We start from the raw sequence: 27,592 nt of genomic DNA on the forward strand, positions 1-27,592 counted from the left end.
GGATTTGTAACTGTATTTGAGTTTGTTTATATTTTTTTTTCCAATTTTAGTTTCTAATTATAATTTGTTTGCTTTGCATTGTTCATATCGATCTATCGTCATGTAGCTTTTTAGTGTTCAAATCCATGTAGCTTTGTAGCTTTTTAGTGTTAAACTAAGTTATGGTAGTATAATTTAAAAATTATTATTTGATTAATTAGTAAAAAATAAAAATAATTGACTAATCAGATAATAAAACAATGAGGTAAAATTTCATATGAACTCGCTTCCTCTGTCGCTCTGGTTCTCTTCTTCGTACACACTCTCCCTCTTTTGTCGCTCACAGACCGTAAAGCACGCCGATGGCTATACCGAGAACCTGCCAGCGTAAGTAAGATAGCCACTATTCGCAGGTTTGCTATAACAAGTAATTATATAAAATCATTAAAATAAAAATTGAATTTTCATCACTTACGGCACAATTTTGAAGAATGGTAAGGATATCCTTCCTTTCGCCAGGGACGCGAGAAAAAAGAAAAACATACCAAAACCCAAGAAATATAATGTGATAGACAAGAAGAAAGAGATACCTCATAAAACACAGCAGCTCATAGTACCAAACGACTGTATAATAGACCAGCTTAAATATCCTGATTACCAATTCAGTAAATGCAACCTTATTAGAAACATTAGAAAAAAAAAATCACTGACCAAGTACTCCTGCAACCGAAGAAGACGAGTTTCCGCCATCACCAGTATCTGCCTTCAAATCGAACCACAGATCTTCTTTTTCACTAAAGTGATCATAGAGCAGATCTCTTTGTAGCTCCAAATAAAACCTTTTTAAAACTTAATGTGATAGATGATGCAGAAATAGATAGCGTTGTAACTATCCCCAACTCCATCAATTGAATTTTAAAAAATAAATTAGGCTTAAATAAAGTAAAACTATACTGAAAAATATAATAAAATAAGAAAGGCAAACCTCTTATTCCACGGATACCTCATAATCCACGTCTAAAAGAGTGCTACCAACAAAAAAGAATAAAACACAAGTGACACGTCTGGACCATCTTAAACTTTTTGCCTAAAGAGTTACATACTAACAAAATATAAAAATTTTAACTACCCAAAAAAATAAAAACACATGCTTATTTACCTTAAAAGTGTTCCCTAAGATTGATAATAACCTTCGGTAGTCCTACATTAAAGTAAACATAAAGAATATTGCTAAATAAATGATTCTAAATAGAAAATAAAACTTATATCACAAGCAAAGGAAAATAAACATTTTGTTCCACGAATATCTTATAACCCAATATGTTTCCAGTAGTATTACCCACAAAAGAGAACAAAAAAGAGATAATATATGATTGGACTCTCTTTAACTTTTTGCCTAAAGATCTTCATAGTAACAAAGAAAAAAATTTTTAACTAGTTATAGAAAAGACATAATATTGAATACGTGTTTATTTACCTGATTTTTGGCGTTTGAAATCTACAACAATTACACAAAAGTGAGCATATCAATTTATAAATGATCAAGACCCTTTTAAAATCAGAAGAAAACCAATATCAATTAAATGTAACAAATGAAGGCATGGACGGATATAAAAACTTTAAATTAAAAAAAAATGACTAAAATTAAGAAGAACAGCCATTAAAAGAGGACAATTTTGTTGTCTTCTGCATAACATTAAGAACAGTCTCAAGTATTGTTATGTTAATGTACAAATAAAGAAATTCACTGATAAAATAATGCTAAATTTTTTCAATTTATAATAATTTCAACTCATGCAAATATTAAAATGAGATATTCGTTTTCAGGGCTGATACTTGGGTTTTACTCTTTTTTCTAGTCAGTTTGTAAGGGTAGTTTGTAATTTGTTTGCGGTAATTTGTCGCTATTGTGTTTGAGATGTTTGTTTGCAGGAAAAGTTGAAGAGCCAAATGTAATTTTTATTTTGGTTTACTTGACTTTGTAATTGTATTTGAGTTTGTTTGTAAAGGTAGATGTAATTTGTTTGTTGTAGTTTCTCGTTATTGTGTTTGAGATGTTTGTTATCTGGAAAAGTTGAAGAGCTAAATGTAATTTTTGTTTTGATGTACTTGAGTTTGTGATTGTATTTGAGTTTGTTTGTAATTGTATTAAAATTTCAGTGCCTACTTGTTGAAATTTGTTGTTTTAGTTTGTTGTAATTTCACTCGAGCTAGTTGTTTGTTTCATTTGTTTAGAATTGAAAAAAAAATCAATTGGATTTTTCTTTCAGTGTACTTGGATTTGTAACTGTATTTGAGTTTGTTTGTATTTTTTTTGCCAATTTCGGTTTCTAATTATAATTTGTTTGCTTTGCATTGTTCATATCGATCTATCGTCATGTAGGTTTTTAGTGTTCAAATTCATTCTTTAACTAAGTTATGGTAGTATAATTTAAAAATTATTGTTTGATTAGTTAGTAAAAAAATAAAAATAATTGACTAATCAAATAATAAAATAATGAGGTAAAATTTCATACGAACTCGCTTCCTCTGTTGCTCTGGTTCTTTTCTTCGTACACACTCTCCCTCTTTTGTCGCTCACAAACCGTAAAGCACGCCGTAGGCTATACCGAGAACCTGCCAGCGTAAATAAGACAGCCACTATTCGCAGGTTTGCTATAACAAGTAATTATACAAAATCATTAAAATAAAATTTGAATTTTTATCACTTACAGCACAATTTTGAAGAATGGTCAGGATCTCCTTCCTTTTGCCAGCGACGCGAGAAAAAAGACAAATATACCAAAACCCAGAAAATATAATGTGATAGACAAGAAAAAAGAGATACCTCATAAAACACAGCAGTTCATAGTACCAAACGACTGTATAATAGACCAGCTCAAATATCCTGATTACCAATTCAGTAAATGCAACCGTATTAGAAATATTAGAAAAATAAAAAAAATCACTGACCAAGTACTCCTGCAAACGAAGAAGACGAGTTTCCGCCATCACCAGTATCTGCCTTCAAATTGAACCACAGATCTTCTTTTTCACTAGAGTGATCATGGAGTAGATCTCTTTGTAGTTCCAAATGAAACTTTTTAAAACTTAATGTAATAGATGAAGCTGAAATAGATAGCGTTGTAACTCTCCCCAACTCCATCAAAAAAAATTAAAAAATAAATTTGGCTTAAAAAAAGTAAAACTAAACTGAAAAATATGATAAAAGAAGGAAGACAAACCTTTTATTCCACGAATATCTCATAATCCACGTCTAAAAAAGTGCTACTAACAAAAAAGAATAAAACACAAGTGATACGTCTGGACCATCTTATACTTTTTGCCTAAAGAGTTACATACTAACAAAATATAAAAATTTTAACTACCCAAAAAAATAAAACACATGCTTATTTACCTTAAAAGTGCTCCCTAAGATTGATAATAACCTTCGGTAGTCCTACATTAAAGTAAACATAAATAATATTGCTAAATAAATGATTCTAAATAGAAAATAAAACTTATATTACAAGCAAAGCAAAATAAACCTTTTGTTCTACGAATATCTTATAAACCAAAATATTTCCAGTAGTATTACCCACAAAAGAGAACAAAAAAGAGATAATATACGATTGAACTCTCTTTAACTTTTTACTTAAAGATCTTCATAGTAACAAAGAAAGAAAATTTTAACTAATTATAAAAAAATATATATAATATTAAATACGTGTTCATTTACATGATTTTTGGCGTTTGAAATCTACAACAATTACACAAAAATGAGCATATCAATTTATAAATGATCAAGACTCTTTTACGTTGTAACTAAAATAAGAAGAAATCCAATAGCAATTAAATATAACAAATGCAGGCATGGACAGATATCAAAACTTCAAATTTTAAAAAAAATGACTAAAATCAAGAAGAAAAAACATTAAAAGAGGACACTTTTGTTGTCTTCTGCATAACATTAAAAACAGCCTCATGTATTGCTATGTCAATGTACACATCAAGAAATTCACTAACGAAATAATGCTAAATTATTTCTATTTATAGTCATTTCAGCTTATGCAAATCTAAAAAATGATATATTTGTTTTCAGGACTGATACTTGGGTTTTGCTCTCTTTTAACTTTTTGCCTAAAGATTTTCATAACAACAAAGAAAAAGAATTTTAAGTAGTTACAGAAAAAATATAATATTAAATACGTGTTTATTTACCTGATTTTTACCCTTTGAAATCTACAACAACTATACAAAACTGAGCATATCAATTTATAAATGATCAAGACCTTTTTACGTTGTAATTAAAATAAGAAAAAAACCAATAGCAATTAAATGTAACATATGCACAACTTGGCATGGACGTATATCAAAACTTCAAATTAAACAAAAAAAGACGACTAAAATAAAGAAGAATAGACATTAAAAGAGGACAATTTTGTTGTCATCTACATAACATTAAAAACAGCCTCAAGTATTGCTATGTTAATGCACACATAAAGAAATTCACTGAGCAACTAATGCTAAACTATTTCAATTTATAATCATTTCAACTCATGCAAAAAAATAAAAATAATTGTTTGATTAGTTAGTAAAAAAATAAAAATAATTGACTAATCAGATAATAAAATCATGAGGTAAAATTTCATACGAACTCATTTCCTCTGTCGCTCTAGTTCTCTTCTTCGTACACACTCTCCCTCTTTTGTCTCTCACAGACCATAAAGCACGCCGTAGGCTATACCGAGAACCTGCCAACGTAAGTAAGACAGCCACTATTCGCAGGTTTGCTACAACAAGTAATTATGAAAAATTATTAAAATAAAAATTGAATTTTCATCACTTACAGCACAATTTTGAAGAATGGTCAGGACCTCCTTCCAGCGATGCGAGAAATAAGATAAACATACCAAAACCCAGGAAATAGAATGTGAAAGACAAGAAGAAAGAGATACCTCATAAAACACAGCAGCTCATAGTACCAAATGACTGTATAATAGACCAGCTCCAATATCCTGATTACCAATTCAGTAAATGCAATCTTATTATAAACATTAAAGAAACAAAAAAATACCGCCGACCAAGCACTCCTGCAACCAAAGAAGATGAGTTCCTGCCATCAAATCGAACCACATATATTCTTTTCCACTAAAGTGATCATAGAGTAGATCTCCTTGTAGCTCCAAATGAAACCTTTTTAAAACTTAATGTGATTGATGATGCAGAAATAGATAGCGTTGTAACTCTCTCTAACTCCATCAAAAAAATTTTAAAAATAAATTAGGCTTAAAAAAAGCAAAACTAAACTGAAAAATATGATAAAAGAAGAAAGACAAACCTCTTATTCCACGGATACCTCATAATCCACGTCTAAAAGAGTGCTACCAACAAAAGAAAATAAAATACAAGTGACACGCCTATACTATCTTAAACTTTTTATCTAAAGAGTTACATACTAACAAAATATAAAAATTTTAACTACCCAAAAAGATAAAAACACATGCTTATTTACCTTAAAAGTGCTCCCTAAGATTGATAATAACGTTCACTAGTCCTACATTAAAGTAAACATAAAGAATATTACTGAGTAAATAATTCTAAATAGAAAAAAATTATATATATATTAGAAAATAAAATTTATATCGTAAGTAAAGCAAAATAAACCTTTTGTTCCACGAATATCTTATAAACCAACATGTTTCTAGTAGTGTTACCCACAAAAGATAACAAAAAAAAGATAATATATGATTGGACTCTCTTTAACTTTTTGCCTAAAGATCTTTACAGTAACAAAGAAAGAAAATTTTAACTAGTTATAGAAAAAATATAATATTGAATACGTGTTTATTTACCTGATTTTGAGCGTTTGAAATCTACAACAATTACACAAATGTGAGTATATCAATTTATAAATGATCAAGACTCTTTTAAAATCAGAAGAAAACCAATAGCAACTAAATGTAACAAATGCAGGCATAGACAGATATCAAAACTTTAAATTAAAAAAAACGACTAAAATAAAAAAGAAAAGACATTAAAAGAGGACAATTTTGTTGTCTTCTGCATAACATTAAAAACAGCCTCAAGTATTACTATGTTAATGTACACATAAAGAAATTCACTGACAAAATAATGCTAAATTGTTTCAATTTATAATCATTTCTACTCACGCAAATATTAAAACGAGATATTCGTTTTCAGGGCTAATACTTGGGTTTTACCATTTTTCCTTGTCAGTTTGTAAGGGAAGTTGTAATTTGTTTGCGGTAATTTATCGTTATTGTGTTTGAGATGTTTGTTTGCAGGAAAAGTTGAAGAGTCAAATGTAGTTTTTGTTTTGGTTTACTTGACTTTGTAATTGTATTTGAGTTTGTTTGTAAGGGTAGATGTAATTTGTTTGTTATAGTTTCTCGTTATTGTGTTTGAGATTTTTGTTATCTGGAAAAGTTGAAGAGTTAAATGTAATTTTTGTTTTGGTTTACTTGAATTTGTGATTCTATTTGAGTTTGTTTGTAATTGTATTAGAATTTCAACGCCTACTTGTTGTTAAAATATGTCGTTTTAGTTTGTTGTAATTTCACTCAAGTTAGTTGTTTGTTTTATTTATTAGGAATTACAAGAAAATCAATCGGATTTTTCTTTCAGTGTACTTAGATTACTAACTGTATTCAAGTTTTTTTGTATTTTTGTTCCAATTTCAGTTTCTAATTATAATTTGTTTGCTTTGCATTGTTCATATCGATCTATCGCATGTAGCTTTTTAGTGTTCAAATCCATCCTTTAACTAAGTTATAGTAGCATAATTTAAAAATTATTGTTTGATTAGATAGTAAAAAATTAAAAATAATTGACTAATCAGATAATAAAATCATGAGGTAAAATTTCATACGAACTCGCTTCCTCTGTCGCTCTGGTTTTCTTCTACGTACACACTCTCCCTCTTTTGTCGCTCACAGACCGTAAAGCACGCCGCAGGCTATACCGAGAACCTGCCAGCGTAAGTAAGACAGCCACTATTCGCAGGTTTGCTACAACAAGTAATTATGCAAAATCATTAAAACAAAAATTGAATTTTCATCACTTACAGCACAATTTTGAAGAATTGTCAGGACCTCCTTCCTTTTGTCAACGACGCGAGAAACAAGACAAAAATACCAAAACTCAGAAACTATAATGTGAAAGATAAGAAGAAGGAGATACCTCATAAAACACAACAGCTCATAGTACCAAACAACTGTGTAACAGACCAGCTCCAATATCCTGATTACCAATTCAGTAAATGCAACCTTATTAGAAATATTAAAAAAATAAAAAATAACCGCTGACCAAGTACTCCTGCAACCGAAGAAGACGAGTTCCCGCCATCACCAGTATCTGCCATCAAATCGAACCACATATCTTCTTTTCCACTAAAGTGATCGTAGAGTAGATCTCCTTGTAGCTCCAAATAAAACTTTTTTAAAACAGAATGTGATAGATGATGCTGAAATAGATAGCGTTGTAACTCTCTCCAACTCCATCAAAAAAATTTAAAAAATAAATTAGGCTTTAAAAAATTAAAACTAAACTTAAAAATATGATAAAAGAAGGAAGACAAACCTCTTATTCCACGGATACCTCATAATCCACGTCTAAAAGAGTGCTACCAACAAAAAAGAATAAAACACAAGTGACACGTCTGTACCATCTTAAATTTTTTGCCTAAAGAGTTACATACTAACAAAATATAAAAATTTTAACTACCTAAAAAGATAAAAACACATACTTATTTACCTTAAAAGTGCTCCTTAAGATTGATAATAACATTCGCTAGTCCTACATTAAAGTAAACATAGAGAATATTGTTAAGTAAATAATTCTAAATATAATATATATATATATATATATTAGAAAATAAAATTTGTATCATAAGCAAAGTAAAATAAAACTTTTGTTTCACGAATATCTTATAACCCAACATGTTTTCAGCAGTGTTACCCACAAAAAAGAACAAAATATATATATATATGATTGGACTCTATTTAACTTTTTGCCTAAAGATCTTCATAGTAACAAAGAAAGAAAATTTTAACTAGTTATAGAAAAAACATAATATTGAATACGTGTTTATTTACCTGATTTTTGCCGTTTGAAACCTACAACAATTACACAAAAGTGAGCATATCAATTTATAAATGATCAAGACTCTTTTAAAAACAGGCATGCACGGATATCAAAACTTCAAATAAAAAAAAACGACTAAAATCAAGAACAACAGACATTGAAAGAGGACAATTTTGTTGTCTTCTGCATAACATTAAAAACAATCTCAGGTATTACTATGTTAATGTACACATAAAGAAATTCACTGACAAAATAATGCTAAATTTTTTTATTTTATAATCATTTCAACTCATGCAAATATTAAAACGAGAATTTGTTTTTAGGGTTGATACTTGGGTTTTATTCTTTTTCTTTGTCAGTTTGTAATTTGTTTGCAGTAATTTGTCGTTATTGTGTTTGAGATGCTTGTTTACAGGAAAAGTTGAAGAGCCAAATGTAATTTTTATTTTGGTTTACTTGACTTTGTAATTGTATCTGAGTTTATTTGTAAGGGTAGATGTAATTTGTTTCTTGTAGTTTCTCGTTATTGTGTTTGAGATGTTTGTTTGTTGGAAAAATTGAAGAGCTAAATGTAATTTTTATTTTGGTTTACTTGAGTTTGTGATTGTATTTGAATTTATTTGTAATTGTATTAGAATTTCAGCGGCTACTTGTTGTTTTCGTTTATTGTATAGTTTCACTCGACTTAGTTGTTTGTCTCATTTTTATGGAATTGCAAAAAAATTAATTGAATTTTTCTTTCAGTATACTTGAATTTGTTAATGTATTTGAATTTGTTTGTATTTTTATTTCAATTTCAGTTTCTAATTACAATTTGTTTGTTTTGCATTGTTCATATCGATCTAGCGTCATGTATGTTTTTAATGTTCAAATTCATCCTTCAACTAAGTTATGGTAGCATAATTTAAAAATTATTGTTTGATTAGTTAGTAAAAAAATAAAAATAATTGACTAATCAGATAATAGAATCATGAGGTAAACTTTCATACGAACTCTCTTCCTCTGCCGTTCTGGTTCTCTTCTTCATACACACTCTCCCTCTTTTGTTGCTCACATACCGTAAAGCCCGCCGTAGGCTATACTGAGAGCTTGCCAGCGTAAGTAAGAGAGTCAGTATTCGCAGGTTTGCTACAATCAGTAAATATGCAAAATTATTAAAATGAAATTTGAATTTTCACAACTTACAGCACAATTTTAAAGAATGGTCATGACCTCCGTCATCTTGCCAGCGACGCGAGAAACAAGACAAACATACCAAAATCTAAGAAATATAATGGAAAAAACAAGAAGAAAGAGATATCTCATAAAACACAGCAGCTCATAGTACTAAACCACTGTATGGTTTAGCTCCAAAATCCTAATTACCAATTAAGTAAATGCAACCTTATTAGAAACATTGAAGAAACAAAAGAAACTGCTGACCAAGTACTCCTGCAACCGAAGAAGACGAGTTCCCGCCAGTACCATTATCTGCCATCAAATCGAACCACAAATCTTTTTAACTAAAATGATCATGGAGAAGATCTCCTTATGAAGCTCCATCTAAAAACTTTTTAAAACTTAATGTGATAAATGATGCAGAAATAAATAACGTTGTAACTCTCTCCAACTCCATTAAAAAATATTAAAGAAAAAATTAGGATGAAAAAAAACAAAACAAAACTGAAAAACAGGATAAAAGAAGAAAGACAAACCTCTTATTCCGCTGGTTCCTCATAATCTATATCTAAAAGAGTGCTACGAACAAAAGAAAACAAAACACAAGTGACACGCCTGGACCATCTTAAACGTTTTGACAAAGAGTTACGCACTAATAAAATATAAAAATATTAGCTACCCAAAAAGATAAAAACACATGATTATTTACGTTAAAAGTATTCCTAAGATTGATAATAACCTTCGGTAGTCCTATATTAAAGTAACCAAAAAGAATATAGTTAAGTAAATAATTCTAAATACTAAAAAATATATGTAATAAAAAATAAAATTCATGTCATAAACATTAAAAAATAAACCTTTTATTTCACAAATATATCATAACCCGACATTTTTCCAGCAATGTTACCCAGAAAAGAGAACAAAACAGAGATAATATATGATTAGATTCCTTTCAACTTTTTACCTAAAGATCTTCATAATAACAAAGAAATAAAATTTTAACTAGTTAAAGAAAAAATATACTATTGAATATATGTTTATTTACCTGATTTTTACCATTTGAAATCTACAACAACTACACAAAAGTAAGCATATCAATTTATAAATGATCAAGACTCTTTTATGTTGTAATTCAAATCAGAAGAGAATCAATAGCAATTAAATATAACATATGCACAACTTGACATGGACATTAAAAACGACCATTAAAAGAGGACAATTTTGTTGTCCTCTGCATGACATTAAAAACAGCCTCAAGTATTGCTACATTAATGTACACACAAAGAAATTCATTGACGAAAAATACTAGATTGTTTTAGTTTATAATCATTTCAACTCATGAAAATGTTAAAAACGAGATATTCAATTTCTGGGTTGATACTTAAAGTTTACTATTTTTCCTTGTCAGTTTGTAAGGGTAGTTGTAATTTGTTTGTTGTAGTTTGCCGTTATTGTGTTTGAGATGCTTGTTTGCTAAAAAAGTTGAAGAGCTAAATGTAATTTTTGTTTTAGTTTAAAAGCTATTAGGTTTCTAAGATCTTCAAAATAAGAAAATAGACGATAACTCTAAATGATAGGTTTCTTAAAATTAAACTCTTAAAATAAAATAATCTTCCAATCTAAATCTAAAGTAAAGCTAATATGTGATAAATTTTTAAATTAGAATTTTTCTGTCGCAGAATTTTATGTATTTTAAAAACTATTAGTTTTTTTAATGAAGTAAGAAAACTTGGCTCTCCATCTACATTTTGTATTTTTTTGATTAAATTATGTAGTTAAAAAATTTATGGATATAATCTTGCAGTAGATTTAGTTCGAGTGCCAAAAAAAATTATTTTTTCATTGCAAGTGCGGCATTTTGCAATACGTTCGGATGCCACATTACATAAACTATTAGGGTCCAACACACACACTTAATGCAGTAAATGAGTATATTTATTGCGAGGTATATTAACCTGCTGCCTAACTCTGATGCTCCAAACTCTTTTTCATGTTCTACTAGTGATGTCATCTTATAAACTACCTTTACTTGATACTTTTATTTTCCAAACTTTTTTTTCAATTACAAATTACTTTAAATTGTTATTATATTCAAACTATGTATTATCTTTTAGAACTAAATCCAAAAGAAAGTCGCATACATATGCAATCTTTTTTTTCTTCTCTAGCTTGCCTTTGAAACGATAATTTACCACTATCTTGGAGCTAAAATCAAACAAGAACTTACCTCCACAAACTTACTACTAACTATTCTATTCCTATTAGCTTCAATACATAAAAAATCAATCCATGTCCACTTCCTAACATTACTCAACAATCCTAACCATCTAAGTTTAAATAAACCACATAACAACCAACAACCACCATTTTTCTAATAATGGGTTATGACAAAAAAAAAACAGTAAACCATACAAAAGAAAGTCATCTACCTCCAAAAAAACTACAGAATGATTCTAATCATCTTAAAACACCAATTACATCGAATATCTTAGAACAATACTAACCGACCATTGTGTTAGAGCTAAAATCAAACAAAAACTTTCTTGCCTATCACTAGTACTCAATACCTATGAGTTTTAGTACATAAAAGTCAATCAATATAAATTCCTAGTCTTATCTGAAAAAAGCAATCCTAACTATCTAGTTTTGAATGCATCACTAGCTCGTCACTAAATACTCGATACCTATCAGTTTTAATACATAAAAGTTAATCAACATTCAATTCTTAATCTTATTTGAAAATAGCAATTCTAGCTATCTAATTTTAAATATATGTCCAAGGATGATATTATATATTTGGCAACAACCACAACTCATTCTGTCTACTAGCCATTATCCAAAGGAAAAACCAGCAGACCATACAGAGAAAAGTAAATTATCTTGAAAAATTTATTAGCTTATTCAAGTTACCCTAAAAATACCAATTGCATTGCATTTCTTAAAAATAATATTGATCAACCATTATCTATGAGTTAAAGTCAAAGTTATAACGAGTGCATATTATTTTGCAAATAGTAAACAAGTTACTTTCAAGCAACTGACGAAATCATTCAATCGCATTCTAAGATTAAAGATTAAGTTTAAGAATGATTAAAGAGAGAGAGAGAAGAGATACTGAGTGTTTCAGGAAGCCACCAACCGGAATTGAGCAAGTTCTCAGCTTCCCATCTACGGACATACCTTTCATGCTATTTCAGTACCAAAGTTCACTAGCCCATGTCGACAGGTGTGGAGGAAATATATTAGGATGATCACTGAATAGTGAAGGGAACATCTCATCATACTGAAAATGCAAATGTTGCAACAATTGAAAGCATAAATGAGAAGTATGCGACACTTTTGAAAATATTCCCAATTATGAAAATATTTAAAGTAAAGTTCACAAGATAAAATCGTTTCTTAAGAAGTTTTAAATTGTGAAAGAAATGATAAGTTAAAGATTAAAAAGGACTACATTTCCATCTATGCAAAAGAGCTCCAAATCCAATCGTTTTTCTTGCTTTTATTTTCACTAAATTTATTATTACTATAATATTTTTACGATGTTAGTCTTGAAGAAAACCCGAGTACTCTGAATACTTTGGGAAAGTAATCAATCAAAAAAAAAAATTTGAAAGTTCCCTCAGTCGGAAAAGGGTAATATGTTCATATAATTGTGGAATATCCACAGCATTAATATTCTATTCCCACAACCTACCTGGGGCTCAAAGGAACATGTTAAATGTATTTAGAAACAGAGACCACAAGATCACCTTTGCAAACTCCATCAAAAACAGAACCTACTAAATCAAATTCCAGAAGAGAGTTTGTCTGTAAAATTATTGAAGCTAATCTGGAATATTTAAACGAAAAAACAAGAAACTGCTGCTATTTTTGAGTAAAATTCAAGTCTATAAATCATGGTAGGAAGGAATAAGAAAAACAACATCTCCCCAGTTGAGAAAGTTGCTGCTATGTTCATAACAAGAAAGAACTCGAATTAATTTAGAAATATGTTGTGTGTGAAATCTAGGAAGAAGGCTTTTAGGGTTTAGAATGTAGCAAACAAAGAGAGAAGTGCAGAGAGAGTGAGAAACAGAGAGAGAGAATAACAGAGAAGAGAACACAGAGAGAGAAAGAGAACCACAATTCATTATTCCTCATTGCATGTCTTCCTTTGCCAGGTTCCAGATATTTACGTAGCATCTGTTCTTAACTAACTAATTGTTTGTCAGCATCAGTTATTTTCAGCTATATCTCTAATTTCATCTTCTACACATAACAAAACAAGTTTATGAAAACTAAAAACATTAAATAAGAAGAATAAGTCACTTATGCAAACTCCATGAATGATCACCTACCAATATTAAGAGATAAGTAAAAATCACCTCCGGCTACCGTTGGGTCTTTGAAGAGAAAGACATATCTCTTCTTTCGATCTTCTTCATCCCTCTTTCTTTGCTCTTCTTTTCTTTCTCTATTTGGCTCTTTACTCCCAATAAACTGAAAAAGAAATAGAATGGTAGAGAGAGGAAAATTTAATTTGTTTTCTATCATCTTCTTCCTTACCTCTTTCTGATATTCTTTTCTTTCCCTCTCCACATTGAAGAGAATGGAGAGTTTCAGATCCATGCCTGCTCGTTTCTGTCTTTTTCCCCTCTTTCTCTCTCTGCTATGCTCGTACTTCTCACCTTCTCTCTGGGCAAGGCTTGTGAACAAGAGAGATTGAAATTTAACAGAATGACTAAGTAGTGTTGGGTCTTTAAGAGAAACCCATCTATCTTCTTTTCGATCTTCTTCTTCCTTCTTTCTTTGTTCTTCTTTTCTTTCTCTATTTGATTCTTCGCTCTCAAGAAACTGAAGAAGAAAAAGAATGATAGGAGGAACCATTTTAATCTTGTTTTCTATCTTCTTCTTCCTCATCTCTTTCCGATATTCGCTTCTTTCCCTCCCGACATTGAAGAGAACGAAGAGTTTCAGACCCATGTCTGTTCTTTCCTATCTTTTTCCCCGTTCTCTCCCTCTGTTATGCTTGTATTTCTCTCCTCTCTGCCCATGGCTTGTGGGAAAGAGATTGAATCTTTCAATACTGTTGGGTCTTTAAGAGAAACCTATCTATCTTCTTTTCGATCTTCTTTTTTCCTTCTTTCTTTGTTCTTCTTTTCTTTCTCTGTTTGATTCTTTGCTCTCAAGAAACTGAAAAAGAAATAGAATGGTAGAAAGATGACCATTCTAATTTTTTTTCTATCATCTTCTTCCTTACCTCTTTCTGATATTCTTTTATTTCCCTCTCCACATTGAAGAGAATGGAGGGGTTTCAGATCCATGTCTGCTCGTTTCTGTCTTTTTCCCCTTTTTCTCTCTCTGCTATGCTCGTACTTCTCAACTTCTCTCTGGGCAAGGCTTGTGAACAAGAGAGATTGAAATTTAACAGAATGACCAAGTAGTGTTGGGTCTTTAAGAGAAACCCATCTATCTTCTTTTCGATCTTCTTCTTCCTTCTTTCTTTGTTCTTCTTTTCTTTCTCTATTTGGTTCTTTGCTCTCAAGAAACTGAAGAAGAAAAAGAATGGTAGAACGATGACCATTCTAATTTGTTTTCTATCATCTTCTTCCTTACCTCTTTCTGATATTCTTTTCTTTCCCTCTCCACATTGAAGAGAATGGGGGGGGTTTCAGATCCATGTCTGGTCGTTTCTGTCTTTTTCCTGTTTTTCTCTCTCTCTTTTGTGCTTGTATCTCTCTTCTTTTCTCTGGGCAAGGCCAGATCTGAAAACAAAGAACGTAGAAAACTTTTTGAAAGTAAAAGAAAGGAAGAAGGTGGTCTGAAGAGGAGAATCGCACGGTCAGTTTGCTTTTAAAGGGAAAATAAAGAAATGCAGACTGCGTTAAAATGACGCCGACAACGGTCAATTTGTTTTTTAAAAAACTTTTTAAAGAAAAGAAAAAGAAAGAAATAAGCAGCGTTAAAAAAGTTAAACTACACGGAGTCCAGGCTTAGGGTGTTGTTTTAAATTTTTGTTATATTTTATAAAAAATTAAAACATTTTTATGATAAAAAACTGTAATTATTAAGAGAGAGATAATAAATTAAAAGTTTTTTTTTTAAGTAAAATATCATAAATAAGAATGTATGATAAACACTTATTAATTAATTCTAAAAAAATGTACATGATTATTTGACAGAAAAATGAAAAAGACTCCCTTGTAGATGATTTTTTTTATTAATTATTATTGAAAGAAAATAAAAATAAATAAATTTAAAGCAGATAAATATAATTTTACAATAAATTTTAATAATTTATGTTAGAATATAAATAATTAACTATATATATTTTGATTGTATTATATAATTGATTAACTATACATATAATTATGCTTCAAATGTAGATTATGAAATAATTCATAAAGTAAAATGTTTTTATTTAGTTTTAGAAAGTATGAAAATTTATGTATATTCAATGAAAGTTGGTGAGTTCCTCCATATTACTTTAAAAAATTATTAAATTTTGGGTATTTATTATTCAACTTTTGTAAACAGTTGGCATTTAATTATGAAATAAATATTTTATGTAATAGTTATAAGCTAATGTTGTATTATATTTTATTTAACAACTATTCAACAAAACTATATAGAATATTAATTAATTATTTAAAAAATTATAAAAAAATATCATACTTTTTGGGTTCTCTATATGCATTAATTAAAGCAACAGTATCTCAACCACACATTTGGAAAAAAATAATATCTTTCGTGTATGATAAATATGGACACCAACCACTACATGTCAATTAAAAAGAGAACAAAAAAAAAGATAAAAATGCAGAGGAGCACAGACCATTCAAGTAACAAAACAATGTTATCTATAAAAGAATAAAAAATGCAAAACAAACAACTAGACTATTTTAAATTTTTTGCCTAAAGAGTCACATAATAACATGAGCAATTTATTTTAATTAGCTGAGCAAAAACAAAATATTGGGTACACGATTATTTACCTCATCTTTGGAGTTCGAAATCAACAATAAGCAAATAAAAGTGAGCAAATCAATTTGTAAATAACAAAGATTCGTCGATATTATAATTCAAAGAAGTAAAAAATCATTAGCAAATAAATAGAACATATGGATAATTTCCCATGGGAGCTACGCGTACCAAAATTGAAATATAAAAAAAAATCAACTAGAACCGGGAGTAACAAGCATTAAAAGAGAACAATAAACTTATTTTTTTATGAACAAATAAGATTTTTCTACATTGTAATTTAAATGAGAAGAGAACTAAGCAATTAAATGTAACATATGCATAGTTTGGCATGAAAAAACAGATATCAAAACTTCAAATTAAAAAAAGACTAAAACAAAGAACAAACATCAAAAGAGGACAATTTTATTACTCTCAGCATAATATTTAAAATTGCCTCCTTTTAAGTACTGCTATGTTAATGTACACATAAAAGAAATTCACTAAGCAAATAATGCTAATTTTATCAATTTATAATCATTTCAACTCATACAAATGTAAAAAAAATGACATGTTCGTTCTATAGGCTGATATTTGGGATTTATTGTTTTTTTATCCTTCACTTTTGTTTACTCATTTTTAGGCAATTAGTAGTCAAAATCCTAGATCACCTCAATTCTTAAAACAAACAATCATTGGATTCAAATATCAAATAGATATATTATAAATTTAAGTCAAAGTTATCCAATAGTCATCACTTGCAACTCTTCCAACAGTATTTTTGACATACAGCTAATGTTGTAAATTTACCAGACATTTCTTTTTCTTAAGCACCAATCCCTAAGTTCACTTTTCATAACTAGAAAACAATATTCTAATGGACATCCTTCAATAATTAGAATCATCCTCTATCTACTATATCAACTCGCAACACCTTGAACTATTTAATCCATGACTTTATCACTAAAATCTTCAAAATAAGAAAATGAACGATAATTCTAAATTATAGATTTCTAAAAATTAAACTCTTAAAATAAAATAATCCTCCAATCTAAATCTAAAGTAAAGTTAACATATGATAAATCTTTAAGTTAGAATTTCTTTGTCACTTACACCATAATAGTTTTTTAATGAAGTAAGAAAGCTTGGCTCTCCATCTACATTTCGTATTTTTTTATTAAATTATGTAGTTGAAAAATTCATAGATATAATCTTGCAGTAGATTTAGTTCGGGTGCCAAAAAAAATTATTTTTTCATTGCAAGTGCAGCATTTTGCAATACGTTCGGATGCCACATTACATAAACTATTAGGGGTCCAATACACACTTAATGCAGCAAACGAGTATATTTATTGCGAGGTATATTAACCTGCTGCCTAACTCCGATGCTCCGAACTCTTCTTCATGTTCTACTAGTGATATCATCTTATAAACTATCTTTACTTGATACTTTTATTTGCCAAACTCTTTTTTCAATTACAAATTACATTTAACTCTTATTGTATTAAAACTATGTATTATCTTTTAGAATTAGATTCAAAAGAAAATCACATACATTTGCAATCTTCTTTTTCTTCTCTATCTTGCCTTGAAACGATAATTTACCACTATCTTGGAGCTAAAATCAAACAAGAACTTACCTCCACAAACTTACTACTAACTACTCTATTCATATTAGCTTCAAAACATAAAAAATCAATCAGTGTCCACTTCCTAACATTACTCAACAATCCTAACCATCTAAGTTTAAATAAACCACTGTGGATGATACCACATAACAACCAACAACCACCATCTTTCTAACAATGGTCTATGACCAAAATAAAAAAATATTAAACCATACAAAAGAAAGTAATCTACCTCCAAAAACCTACAAAATGATTCAAGTCATCTTAAAATACCAATTACATCGAATATCTTAGAACAATACTAACCAATCAGTGTGTTAGAGTTAAAATCAAACAAAGACTTTCTGGCCTATCACTAGTCCTCTATACCTATGCACTTTAGTACATAAAAGTCAATCAACATCAATTCCTAGTCTTATCTGAAAAAAGCAGTCCTAACTATCTAGTTTTGAATACATCACTAGCTTCTCACTAAATATTCGATACCTATCAGCTTTAATACATAAAAGTTAATCAACATTCAATTCCTAATCTTAGTTGAAAATAACAATTCTAACTATCTAATTTTAAATATATCTCTAAGGATGATATCATATATTTGCCAACCACAACTCATTCTGTCTACTAGCCATGATCCAAATGGAAAACCAGCAGACCATACAAAGAAAAGTAAAATATTTTGAGAAAATTATTAGCTTATTCAAGTTACCCTAAAAACACCAACTACGTTGTATTTCTTAAAAATAATATTGATCTACCACTATTTATGAGCTAAAGCCAAAGTTATAACGAGTGCATATTATTTTACAAATGGTAAACAAGTAACTTTCAAGCAACTGAAGAAATCATTCAATCCCATTTTAAGATTGAAGATTAAGTTTAAGAATGATTAAAGAAAGAGAGAGAGAGAGAGAGAGAGAGAGAGAGAGAGAGAAAGAGAAATACAAGAGATACTGAGTGTTTTAGGAAGCCACCAACCAGAATTGAGCAAGTTCTCAGCTTCTCGTTTGTGGACAGGTGTGGAGGAAATATATCAGGATGATCACTGAATAATGAAGGGAACATTTCATCATACTGAAGATGCAAATGTTGCAACAATTGAAAGAATAAATGAGAAGTATGCAACACAGATAATAAAATAATGAGGTAAAATTTCATACGCACTCTCTTCCTCTGCCGCTCTGACTCTCTTATTCGCACACACTCTCCCTCTTTTGTTGCTCACAGACCGTAAAACATACAGCAGACTATACTCAGAACTTGCCAGCGTAAGTAAGAGAGCCAGTATTCTCATGTTTGCTACAACCAATCAACATGCAAAATAATTAAAATGAAATTTTAATTTTCACCACTTACAGCGCAATTTTGAAGAATGGTCAGGACCTCCGTCCTCTCGCCAACGAGCAAGAAAAATGACAAACATATCAAAACCCAAAAAATATAATGTGAAAGACAAGAAGAAAGAAATACCACATAAAACACAGTAGCTCTTCGTACCAATCGAAGAAGATGAGTGCCCACCATCACTAGTATCTACCATCAAATCGAACCACAGATCTTCTTTTCCACTAAAGTTATCATGGAGTAGATCTCCTCGTAGCTCCAAATGAAACCTTTTTAAAACTTACTGTGATAGATGATGCAGAAATAAATAACGTTGTAACTCTCTCTAACTCTATCAGAAAATTTTAAAAAATAAATTAGGACTAAAAAAAGCAAAACTAAACTGAAAAATACGATAAAAGAAGGAAGACAAACCTCTTATTTCATGGATGCCTCATAATTCACGTTTAAAAGAGTGTTACCAACAAAAAAGAATAAAACACAAGCGACACACCTGGACCATCTTAAACTTTTTGCCTAAAGAGTTACACACTAACAAGTTTAAAAAATTTTATCTACCAAAAAGATAAAAAAAACATGTTTATTTATCTTAAAAGTGCTCATTAATATTTATAATAACCTTCGGTAATCCTACATTAAAGTAAACAAAAATAATATTGCTAAGTAAATATTTTTTTTTGAGATAAATATTGCAAGTAAATAATCATAAATAGAGAAGAAAATATGTAATAGAAAATAAATTTTATGTCATAAGCATAGGAAAATAAACTTTTTATTTTACGAATATCTTATAACCCAACATGTTTCAAGCAGTGTTACCCACAAAAGAGAACAAAACAGAGATAATATATGATTGGGCTCTCTTTTAACTTTTTGCCTAAAGATTTTCATAATAACAAAGAAAAAGAATTTTAACTAGTTATCAAAAAAATATAATATTAAATATGTATTTATTTACCTGATTTTTGACATTTGAAATCTACAACAACTACACAAAAATGAGCATATCAATTTATAAATGATCAAGACTCTTTTACCTTGTAATTAAAATAAGAAGAAAATCAATAGCAATTAAATGCAACATATGCACAGCTTGGCATGGACGTATATCAAAACTTTAAATTAAAAAAAAAAAAAAAGACGACTGAAATCAAGAAGAACAGAAATTAAAAGAGGACAATTTTGTTGTCATCAACATAACATTAAAAACAGCCTCAAGTATTGCTATATTAATGTACACATAAAGAAATTCACTGAGAAACTAATGCTAAGTTGTTTTAATTTTTAATCATTTCAACTCCTGCAAATGTTAAAAACGAGATACTCATTTTCAGGGCTGATAGTTGGATTTACTCTTTTTCCTTGTAGGTTTGTAAGGATAATTGTAATTTATTTGTTTCAATTTGTCATTATTGTGTTTGAGATATTTGTTTGCAGGAAAAGTTGAAGAGCCAAATGTAACTTTTCTTTTGGTTCACTTGACTTTGTGATTGTTTGAGTTTGTTTGTAAGGGTAGTTTGTAATTTGTATTTTGTAATTTGTCATTATTGTGTTTGAGATGTTTGTTTGCTAGGAAAGTTGAAAAGCTAAATGTAATTTTTGTTTTGGTTTACTTGAGTTTTTTTGTAAGGGTAGAAGTAATTTATTTGTTGTAGTTTCTCGTTATTGTGTTTGAGATGTTTGTTATCTGGGAAAGTTGAAGAACTAAATGTAATTATTGTTTTGGTTTACTTGAGTTTGTGATTGTATTTGAGTTTGTTTATAATTGTATTAGAATTTCAGTGCCTACTTGTTGTTGAAATTTGTTGTTTTAGTTTCTTATAATTTCACTCGAGTTAATTGTTTGTTTCATTTATTTGGTATTGAAAAAAAAAATCAATTGAATTTTTCTTTCAGTGTACTTGGATTTGTAACTGTATTTGAGTTTGTTTGTATTTTTGTTCCAATTTTGGTTTCTAAATATAATTTGTTTGTTTTGCATTGTTCATATCGATCTATCGTCACGTAGCTTTTTAGTATTCAAATCCATCCTTCAACTAGGTTATGGTAGCATAATTTAAAAATTTTTATTTGATTAGTTAGTAAAAAATAAAAATAATTGACTAATCAGATAATAAAATAATGAGGTAAAATTTCATACGAACTCGCTTCTTCTGTCGCTCTGGTTCTCTTCTTCGTACACACTCTCTCTCTTTTGTCGCTCACAGACCGTAAAGCACGCCACAGGCTATACAGAGAACCTGCCAGCGTAAGTAAGACAGCCACAATTCGCAGGTTTGCTATAACAAGTAATTATACAAAATCATTAAAATAAAAATTGAATTTTCATCACTTACAGCACAATTTTAAAGAATTGTCAGGATCTCCTTCCTTTTGCCAGCGACGCGAGAAAAAAGAAAAACATACCAAAACCCAGGAAATATAATGTGATAGACAAGAAGAAAGAGATACCTCATAAAACACAGCAGCTCATAGTACCAAACGACTGTATAATAGACCAGCTCAAGTATCCTGATTACCAATTCAGTAAATGCAACCTTATTAGAAACATTAGAAAAATAAAAAAAAAATCGCTGACCAAGTACTCCTGCAACCGAAGAAGACGAGTTTCCGCCATTACCAGTATCTGCCTTCAAATCGAACCACAGATCTTCTTTTCCACTAAAGTGATCATAGAGCAGATCTCTTTGTAGCTCCAAATGAAACCTTTTTAAAACTTAATGTGATAGATGATGCAGAAATAGATAGCGTTGCAACTCTCCCCAACTCCATCAAAAAATTTTAAAAAATAAATTAGGCTTAAAAAAAGTAAAACTAAACTGAAAAATATGATAAAAGAAGGAAGACAAACCTCTTATTCTACGGATACCTCATAATCCACGTCTAAAAGAGTGCTACCAACAAAAAAGAATAAAACACAAGTGACACGTCTGGACCATCTTAAACTTTTTGCCTAAAGAGTTACATACTAACAAAATATAAAAATTTTAACTACCCAAAAAAATAAAAACACATACTTATTTACCTTAAAAGTGCTCCCTAAGATTGATAATAACCTTCGGTAGTCCTATATTAAAGTAAACATAAAGAATATTACTAAATAAATGATTCTAAATAGAAAATAAAACTTATATTACAAGCAAAGCAAAATAAACATTTTGTTCCATGAATATCTTATAACCCAAAATATTTCCAGTAGTATTACCCACAAAAGAGAACAAAAAAGAGATAATATATGATTGAACTCTCTTTAACTTTTTACCTAAAGATCTTCATAGTATCAAAGAAAGAAAATTTTAACTAATTATAGAAAAAACATAATATTGAATATGTGTTTATTTACCTGATTTTTGGCGTTTGAAATCTACAACAATTACACAAAAGTGAGCATATAAATTTATAAATGATCAAGACTCTTTTACGTTGTAACTAAAATAAGAAGAAAACCAATAGCAATTAAATGTAACAAATGCAGGCATGGACGGATATCAAAACTTCAAATTAAAAAACACCGACTAAAATCAAGAAGAAAAGACATTAAAAGAGGACACTTCTGTTGTCTTCAGCATAACATTAAAAACAGCCTCATGTATTGCTATGTCAATGTACACATAAAGAAATTCACTAACGAAATAATGCTAAATTGTTTCTATTTGTAATCATTTCAACTCATGCAAATATAAAAAAGGATATATTTGTTTTCAGAGCTGATACTTGGGTTTTGCTCTTTTTCCTCGTAAGTTTGTAAGGGTAGTTGTAATTTGTTTATTGTAGTTTGCTGTTATTGATTTTGAGATGTTTTTTTCTGGGCAAGTTGAAAAGTTAAATGTAATTTTTGTTTTGGTTTACTTGACTTTGTAATTGTATTTGAGTTTGTTTGTAAGGGTAGATGTAATTTGTTTGTTGGAGTTTATCGTTATTGTGTTTGAGAAGTTTGTTATCTGGGAAAGTTGAAGAGCTAAATGTAATTTTTGTTTTGGTCTACTTGAGTTTGTGATTGTATTTGAGTTTGTTTGTAATTGTACTAGAATTTCAGTGCCTACTTGTTGAAATTTATTGTTTTAGTTTCTTGTAATTTCACTCGAGTTAGTTGTTTGTTTCATGTATTTGGAATTGAAAAAAAATCAATTGAATTTTTCTTTCGGTGTACTTGGATTTATAACTGTATTTGAGTTTGTTTATATTTTTTTTTCCAATTTTAGTTTCTAATTATAATTTGTTTGCTTTGCATTGTTCATATCGATCTATCGTCATGTAGCTTTTTAGTGTTCAAATCCATGTAGCTTTGTAGCTTTTTAGTGTTAAACTAAGTTATGGTAGTATAATTTAAAAATTATTATTTGATTAATTAGTAAAAATAAAAATAATTGACTAATCAGATAATAAAACAATGAGGTAAAATTTCATACGAACTCGCTTCCTCTGTCGCTCTGGTTCTCTTCTTCGTACACACTCTCCCTCTTTTGTCGCTCACAGACCGTAAAGCACGCCGATGGCTATACCGAGAACCTGCCAGCGTAAGTAAGATAGCCACTATTCGCAGGTTTGCTATAACAAGCAATTATATAAAATCATTAAAATAAAAATTGAATTTTCATCACTTACGGCACAATTTTGAAGAATGGTCAGGATCTCCTTCCTTTCGCCAGCGACGCGAGAAAAAAGAAAAACATACCAAAACCCAAGAAATATAATGTGATAGACAAGAAGAAAGAGATACCTCATAAAACACAGCAGCTCATAGTACCAAACGACTGTATAATAGACCAGCTTAAATATCTTGATTACCAATTCAGTAAATGCAACCTTATTAGAAACATTAGAAAAAAAAAATCGCTGACCAAGTACTCCTGCAACCGAAGAAGACGAGTTTCCGCCATCACCAGTATATGCCTTCAAATCGAACCACAGATCTTCTTTTTCACTAAAGTGATCATAGAGCAGATCTCTTTGTAACTCCAAATGAAATCTTTTTAAAACTTAATGTGATAGATGATGCAGAAATAGATAGCGTTGTAACTATCCCCAACTCCATTAATTGAATTTTAAAAAATAAATTAGGCTTAAATAAAGTAAAACTATACTGAAAAATATAATAAAATAAGAAAGGCAAACCTCTTATTCCACGGATACCTCATAATCCACGTCTAAAAGAGTGCTACCAACAAAAAAGAATAAAACACAAGTGACACTTCTGGACCATCTTAAACTTTTTGCCTAAAGAGTTACATACTAACAAAATATAAAAATTTTAACTACCCAAAAAAATAAAAACACATGCTTATTTATCTTAAAAGTGCTCCCTAAGATTGATAATAACCTTCGGTAGTCCTACATTAAAGTAAACATAAAGAATATTGCTAAATAAATGATTCTAAATAGAAAATAAAACTTATATCACAAGCAAAGGAAAATAAACATTTTGTTCCACGAATATCTTATAACCCAATATGTTTCCAGTAGTATTACCCACAAAAGAGAACAAAAAAGAGATAATATATGATTGGACTCTCTTTAACTTTTTGCCTAAAGATCTTCATAGTAACAAAGAAAAAAAATTTTAACTAGTTATAGAAAAGACATAATATTGAATACGTGTTTATTTACCTGATTTTTGGCGTTTGAAATCTACAACAATTACACAAAAGTGAGCATATCAATTTATAAATGATCAAGACCCTTTTAAAATCAGAAGAAAACCAATATCAATTAAATGTAACAAATGAAGGCATGGACGGATATCAAAACTTTAAATTAAAAAAAAAATGACTAAAATTAAGAAGAACAGACATTAAAAGAGGACAATTTTGTTGTCTTCTGCATAACATTAAGAACAGTCTCAAGTATTGTTATGTTAATGTACAAATAAAGAAATTCACTGATAAAATAATGCTAAATTTTTTCAATTTATAATAATTTCAACTCATGCAAATATTAAAACGAGATATTCGTTTTCAGGGCTGATACTTGGGTTTTACTCTTTTTTCTAGTCAGTTTGTAAGGGTAGTTTGTAATTTGTTTGCGGTAATTTGTCATTATTGTGTTTGAGATGTTTGTTTGCAGGAAAAGTTGAAGAGCCAAATGTAATTTTTATTTTGGTTTACTTGACTTTGTAATTGTATTTGAGTTTGTTTGTAAAGGTAGATGTAATTTGTTTGTTGTAGTTTCTCGTTATTGTGTTTGAGATGTTTGTTATCTGGAAAAGTTGAAGAGCTAAATGTAATTTTTGTTTTGATGTACTTGAGTTTGTGATTGTATTTGAGTTTGTTTGTAATTGTATTAAAATTTCAGTGCCTACTTGTTGAAATTTGTTGTTTTAGTTTGTTGTAATTACACTCGAGCTAGTTGTTTGTTTCATTTGTTTAGAATTGAAAAAAAATCAATTGGATTTTTCTTTCAGTGTACTTAGATTTGTAACTGTATTTGAGTTTGTTTGTATTTTTTTTCCAATTTCGGTTTCTAATTATAATTTGTTTGCTTTGCATTGTTCATATTGATCTATCGTCATGTAGGTTTTTAGTGTTCAAATTCATTCTTTAACTAAGTTATTGTAGTATAATTTAAAAATTATTGTTTGATTAGTTAGTAAAAAAATAAAAATAATTGACTAATCAAATAATAAAATAATGAGGTAAAATTTCATACGAACTCGCTTCCTCTGTTGCTCTGGTTCTTTTCTTCGTACACACTCTCCCTCTTTTGTCGCTCACAAACCGTAAAGCACGCCGTAGGCTATACCGAGAACCTGCCAGCGTAAATAAGACAGCCACTATTCGCAGGTTTGCTATAACAAGTAATTATACAAAATCATTAAAATAAAATTTGAATTTTTATCACTTACAGCACAATTTTGAAGAATGGTCAGGATCTCCTTCCTTTTGCCAGCGACGCGAGAAAAAAGACAAAAATACCAAAACCCAAAAAATATAATGTGATAGACAAGAAAAAAGAGATACCTCATAAAACACAGCAGTTCATAGTACCAAACGACTGTATAATAGACCAGCTCAAATATCCTGATTACCAATTCAGTAAATGCAACCTTATTAGAAATATTAGAAAAATAAAAAAAATCACTGACCAAGTACTCCTGCAAACGAAGAAGACGAGTTTCCGCCATCACCAGTATCTGCCTTCAAATTGAACCACAGATCTTCTTTTTCACTAGAGTGATCATGGAGTAGATCTCTTTGTAGTTCCAAATAAAACTTTTTAAAACTTAATGTAATAGATGAAGCAGAAATAGATAGCGTTGTAACTCTCCCCAACTCCATCAAAAAAATCTAAAAAATAAATTTGGCTTAAAAAAAGTAAAACTAAACTGAAAAATATGATAAAAGAAGGAAGACAAACCTTTTATTCCACGAATATCTCATAATCCACGTCTAAAAAAGTGTTACTAACAAAAAAGAATAAAACACAAGTGATACGTCTGGACCATCTTATACTTTTTGCCTAAAGAGTTACATACTAACAAAATATAAAAATTTTAACTACCCAAAAAAATAAAACACATGCTTATTTACCTTAAAAGTGCTCCCTAAGATTGATAATAACCTTCGGTAGTCCTACATTAAAGTAAACATAAATAATATTGCTAAATAAATGATTCTAAATAGAAAATAAAACTTATATTACAAGCAAAGCAAAATAAACCTTTTGTTCTACGAATATCTTATAAACCAAAATATTTCCAGTAGTATTACCCACAAAAGAGAACAAAAAAGAGATAATATACGATTGAACTCTCTTTAACTTTTTACTTAAAGATCTTCATAGTAACAAAGAAAGAAAATTTTAACTAATTATAAAAAAAAATATATAATATTAAATACGTGTTCATTTACATGATTTTTGGCGTTTGAAATCTACAACAATTACACAAAAATGAGCATATCAATTTATAAATGATCAAGACTCTTTTACGTTGTAACTAAAATAAGAAGAAATCCAATAGCAATTAAATATAACAAATGCAGGCATGGACAGATATCAAAACTTCAAATTTTAAAAAAAATGACTAAAATCAAGAAGAAAAAACATTAAAAGAGGACACTTTTGTTGTCTTCTGCATAACATTAAAAACAGCCTCATGTATTGCTATGTCAATGTACACATCAAGAAATTCACTAACGAAATAATGCTAAATTATTTCTATTTATAGTCATTTCAGCTTATGCAAATCTAAAAAATGATATATTTGTTTTCAGGACTGATACTTGGGTTTTGCTCTCTTTTAACTTTTTGCCTAAAGATTTTCATAACAACAAAGAAAAAGAATTTTAAGTAGTTACAGAAAAAATATAATATTAAATACGTGTTTATTTACCTGATTTTTACCCTTTGAAATCTACAACAACTATACAAAACTGAGCATATCAATTTATAAATGATCAAGACCTTTTTACGTTGTAATTAAAATAAGAAAAAAACCAATAGCAATTAAATGTAACATA

At 29.3% G+C, this 27,592-nt stretch overlaps 1 long non-coding RNA gene across 1 annotated transcript; it reads right to left on the reverse strand.

Annotated features, from left to right (window-relative positions):
• Positions 1-8,967: 8,967 nt before the first annotated feature.
• LOC110825746 (uncharacterized) lies at positions 8,968-15,402 on the reverse strand. Its single transcript, XR_015813080.1, has 2 exons — positions 13,590-15,402; positions 8,968-12,505 (listed from the first exon to the last, which is right to left on the reverse strand). It is a non-coding gene; the product is annotated as an uncharacterized LOC110825746 (long non-coding RNA).
• Between the last annotated feature and the right edge of the window lie 12,190 nt (positions 15,403-27,592).

Source organism: Carica papaya, chromosome 1 (genome assembly GCF_054855325.1).
Source record: "Carica papaya isolate Zhongbai chromosome 1, ASM5485532v1, whole genome shotgun sequence".
Taxonomy (NCBI): domain Eukaryota; kingdom Viridiplantae; phylum Streptophyta; class Magnoliopsida; order Brassicales; family Caricaceae; genus Carica; species Carica papaya.